The 5,325-nt window shown below is 44.8% G+C and overlaps 1 long non-coding RNA gene across 1 annotated transcript; it reads left to right on the top strand.

Moving 5' to 3' along the window:
* The first annotated feature begins 524 nt into the window (after window positions 1-524).
* On the top strand, window positions 525-5,111 carry LOC128414824 (uncharacterized). Its single transcript, XR_008330745.1, has 3 exons — window positions 525-2,444; window positions 3,554-3,776; window positions 4,931-5,111. It is a non-coding gene; the product is annotated as an uncharacterized LOC128414824 (long non-coding RNA).
* The last annotated feature ends 214 nt before the right edge of the window (window positions 5,112-5,325 follow it).

Raw genomic sequence — 5,325 nt, 5'->3', positions numbered from 1 at the left:
CCAAGGTGGTCTCTGCTCCAAGTGGATTATAGAGCCAGATCTCCTTAGCATCTTGATATGCACATGTTTAAAGAAGATGAGCACATTTTGGGGATGGGATTCACAGGTCAGCAGAGGCAAATTAGGCCACTCACTTTTAAAGAACTGGGCTTTGGATAAGGGCTAGCAAGCTAAATGGACCAGTGGCCTGGCTCCAATATTCGGGACTGGCAACCATGGCAGTGGTTTTTTTAAATTATAAAAGCTATTGCCTTCCTTTGTCCCTTACCCTTCTTCCCTCAGGACCCTTGTTATTCTAACAACAGCTGTTTAAAATGGTTGCTTTTGTGATTGCTATTAGCACTTCAGACTTGCAGGTCTTGAGTTCTTGTATTTGTTTCTGAACCGGTTACAGGTTTGGAAGCTGAATCGGGACTCGGATCTTGGCTTGTTCCTCTTTTGTGATGGAATAACGCTGCCCACGAAAGCCCACTTTGCTGAGTTCCTGAGGTGGTCTGCATCTCTCCCTCCTGGAACTAGATTGATTCTGCAACGCCTGAAATAGCGAACTTGCATTTGTCAGCAATGGCGAGAAGCTAGGGCACTTGGAGATCAGATCTCTTTGCTAAGGAGGAACGATTTTTGAACAGGCACTTTTCCCATCTGGCAGGAGCATCCTCCCTTCTTCTTCCCGCCGCCCTCCCAGATCGCAATCCTCCCCTGCCCTGTTTTGCATTTCAAGTGCCATAATGCAGAAGAATGCATCTGAAAGTGACAAGGGAGCCTGTATGCTGGAATGCCGCCTTCCAGGCAAGGAATATATGATAAATGGCCTGCAGTGACTCTAAATGGATTATGGAGCCCACTTCCAAAGCGCCGAGCTGTCCCGCAAGCTGCTCTTGCGCTATTGCATATGATGTTACTTTTATGGATTACACTGTGTAATTGCTCATCTGATTGAATTACTTTTATCAAAGCACTCTGTGCCGAACAATGCGGCGAGGTCAGGGGAGGCTAAAAATAGATTGGGAGAGCAGAGAGTTAATTAGATTCTATGAATGCGAGAAGAAGGGAGTCAATCCTACAGCCTTTAAGGCAGGGGTAGGCAACCTAAGGCCCGGAGGCTGGATACGGCTCAATCGCCTTCTCAGTCTGGCCCGTGGACGGTCCAGGAATCAGCTGGTTTTTACATGAGTAGAATGTGTCCCTTTATTTAAAATGCATCTCTGGGTTATTTGTGGGGCATAGGAATTCGTTCATTCCCCCCCCCCCAAAATGTAGTCTGGCCCACCACATGGTCTGAGGGACAGTGGACCGGCCCACGGCTGAAAAAGGTTGCTGACCCCTGCTTTAAGGGGAAGGCCGTGGCTCAGTGGCAGAGCAGAAGTCCCTAGGTTCAATCCCTGCCATTTCCAGTTAAAAAGGGACCCCCGACCATTAGGTCCAGTCGTGACCGACTCTGGGGTTGCGGTGCTCATCTCGCTTTATTGGCCGAGGGAGCCGGCGTACAGCTTCCAGGTCATGTGGCCAGCATGACTAAGCCGCTTCTGGCAAACCAGAGCAGCGCACGGAAATGCCGTTTACCTTCCCACCGAAGTGGTACCTATTTATCTACTTGTACTTTGATGTGCTTTTGAACTGCTAGGTTGGCAGGAGCAGGGACTGAGCAACGGGAGCTCACCCCGTTGCGGGGATTCGAACAGCCGACCTTCTGATCGGCAAGTCCTAGGCTCTGTGGTTTAACCCACAGCGCCACCCGCGTCATTTCCAGTTAGGGTTGGGAAAAACTTCTGCCTGAAACCCTGGAGAGTTACTATATTGAACTATCACTGTAAGCTATACTGAGCTTGATGAATCAATGGTCCATCTCAGCAGAAGGCAGCTTCCTATATTCCATTGTTGGTACAGTGGTACCTCGGGTTACATACGCTTCAGGTTACAGACTCCGCTAACCCAGAAATAGTACCTCGGGTTAAGAACTTTGCTTCAGGATGAAAACAGAAATCGTGCGGCAGTGGCGCGGCAGCAGCGGGAGGCCCCATTAGCTAAAGCGGTACCTCAGGTTAAGAACAGTTTCAGGTTAAGAATGGATCTCTGGAACAAATTAAGTTCTTAACCCAAGGTACCACTGTATAGGGCAACCTGGTTTGTAAAAGAAAGAAGAAACCACCCCTAATTTGCTTCTCATAAAAGCACTTCTAGAAACTGCAGGTGACAGCCACCATTTTAGAAGAGGCATCCCCACCTGCTGCCTCGCCTTCATTCTCTCACACAGGAAGAACGGGCTATTCTAAGATGGCATCCGCTGTCACAAATTGTGCTGGATCAATCAATCAACCTCTGAGGAATGATTTAGAAGGATTGGGTCCAGCATCACTTTCGCTGTGTGTGTGTGCCAGTATCCATACTCAGCAGAGTTACATCTCAACGCAACTTCTTCCTTGGGAGTGTCTTCAGGGTTGAAGGTACACACAGTATGCAATAAACACTCCTGGACGCCATAAAGATTCAGTCAAGCGTAGAAGCTGACTTGACAGGCATAAAAGCATATTGGTAGCAAATATATGCCGACATTCACCATTGCCGTGGTCAAAGCATTGCTTAGAGTCCAAGACTCTGCTTCTCTCACCGCAAGGCACAAGCAAGAGACTTACAAGTTATCACATTGTTATCAGTACTTCCTGTCACACTGACCTTGTCCAAAGAACAGTTCCCACAGAAAACGTCCTTGCATAGACAAAACAACCTCAGCCTTCTGCTGCTTCTTGAAACTTCTTCTCTGTTCTTCTCTGTTTCTGAAATAAATGATTCTCACACAGAGAGACAGAATATTCAACAATTTTAAACATTTAAAAGAAAGATTCGGGTTCCCTTCAAAACTGTAGGTTGAGACATTTGCGTGTGTGTGGAAAATGAATTTGATTGAAGCAAAATTGATGAACAGACTAACATTTCTTTCATGAGGTGTCAACCGTAGTGTAACCACCACATCATTCAGAGTATAGGCTCCCATCTACTCTGTGGCTATTTCTATGGTGTCTTCATGAGGTTCAGTGGTACCTCGGGTTAAGAACTTAATTCATTCCAGAGGTCCGTTCTTAACTTGAAACTGTTTTTAACCTGAAGCACCACTTTAGCTAATGGGGCCTCCCGCTATTTCTGGGTTAGTGGAGTCTGTAACCTGAAGCGTCTGTAACCTGAAGCATCTGTAACCCGAGGTACCACTGTATATGCATTCCTTTTCTGTGCTGTTAAATTTACACACTTTACAGTCATACCTCGTGTTACGTTTGCTTCATGTTGCAGCTTTTCAGGTTACAAATGTGGCAAACCCAGATTCGCCTCATGCGCAGAAGCGCTCTATCGCGCTTCACGCATGCGCAGTAGCGGCACTCTACTTAAGGACTTTTCGGGGTGCAAATGGCACCCCGAAACGGATCGTGTTCATAAGCAGAGGCACCACATAAACAGAACCAGGAGATGGAAATGCGCACAATCCTAATTTGTCATCATTACGTAATTCTCATTATTATAATTGCATTTATAGAATTGCTTTGATTTTTCTGTTGTATAGATATTCTGCTATGGAGTAGCATTTGTGCTCTGAGTTGCAAACCACCCTGTGATCTTTTGACAAAGGAGTTCTGAGCCAATTCTGATGCGGTTGTGGCAACTCTCCAGCTGTCAGCACAATAAGGATGGTGTCAGCCTTTGCACTGAGCTTCCTTTGCCACTTTGGTTCATGACCTGAGTGTTACTTAAACTTGAGAAGTGAAGCTATTACCAGGCTCTGTAAGGTAAGCCAAGGAGACAGTGTGCATTACCCCCTAATATTTAATGAAGTCTCAGTCCGTTTATATGCCACACCTGCTATATCCTTCTTTGTCAGTTTAACCAACTTGGCCTCCATGTCAGCAGGTACCCCATAGCTCCTCATTAGGCACATAAATTTCCACACCTCCTCTCCTGACTCGTATTGGTCCTCCCCACCCACTTATATCCTGATAAGCCACTGTATCAGCCCGCCTGTTCACCTGTTCATTAGTATCAACAGACGAGGCTCTCTCTGCTCTGAGTGAGGTGTGCAGTGTGAGGGACCTATAGAAGAGCCTTTTCAGTGTTGGCCCCACAGCTGTGGAACAATCTCCCCACTGACCTGGACCTTGTTTCTGTAGTGTATTTGTTTTGGCACCATGTGAATATTGCAGATATTAATATTGTGCAGCTAGAAGCAATAAGATGAATTAAAACTGACTCCTCTTGGAATAAAAATGGTCCAGACCCATAAATATGATTCAAAAGCTTTACTAACACAACTTGTTCCAAAAACAGATATAAAAAGAAATAATGATACATCCACCTAGTTATATAATGTCATGTGCATGTCCAGCAGTTTCATCTTCTTACAAATTTGAAGTAACTCCTAGCAGACCTAAAATTAGAGGCCTCTCTCTTCCCACAGCCTCCATTAACCTGGAGCTATTATCTCTCCAGGAGAGACCTCATTACCACATCCTTTGTTCTCTGTGGCTTCCAGAGAGAAAAAGGCAACTCCCTTCAAAATGGTGATTTGAAACTGAATAACCCTCTCACATGATCTAAAGTTAAACACCATGTGAGACAGCAGAGAACATCAACCGCTAATTATCAACCAGTCAGGTGCCCAGAGAGCTCATGTTAGTTTTAGTATAGCCCAATTGAATTTACCATGGCAAACCTTCAGCAACACTTATTCAAACACACACAGGGTTATTTGCTGTTTCATTGTCAATTAAACAATTATACTTAACAGTGAAGATACACCTCTCTCACCAATTAGCAGTGGAAAGGTGTGATGGGTGAAGTCAGTTTTAAGTATGATGCTGCTACTTTAATAGTTATGGAGGTATTTTACATGACTCTGTTCTAACAATTGTATTATGCATTGTGTTTTGTTGCATTTACTTTACAGTGCTTTGCGGCTCCTGTTGTGAAAAGCAATATAAAATATATGAATAAATAAATGTTGTACTTTCTACCCGCCACAAATATCTACAATTCACTGTCATCAGCTGAAGTCATTTGGGTAAGTTTTCCATATGAAGATCACCACCATCCTTCTTGGACTTGTTAAAGTACAGTAATTATTACTGTTTTTGAATTGGCATAGGCAATTTTTTTTTACCAAACTGCGGGAGGTAGTGGAGGACAGAGGTGCCTGGCGTGCTCTGGTCCATGGGGTCACGAAGAGTCGGACACGACTAAACGACTAAACAACAACAACAACAGGCAAATTTTATGCAAATCTCTGCCAACTTTTTTTCTGCTGACCTGTTAAGTGGGCACCCTGTATGCAATCATACCCAT

Source organism: Podarcis raffonei, chromosome 5 (assembly GCF_027172205.1).
Source record: "Podarcis raffonei isolate rPodRaf1 chromosome 5, rPodRaf1.pri, whole genome shotgun sequence".
In the NCBI taxonomy this organism is placed as follows: domain Eukaryota; kingdom Metazoa; phylum Chordata; class Lepidosauria; order Squamata; family Lacertidae; genus Podarcis; species Podarcis raffonei.
This window is presented reverse-complemented; position numbering and strand designations above follow the sequence as displayed.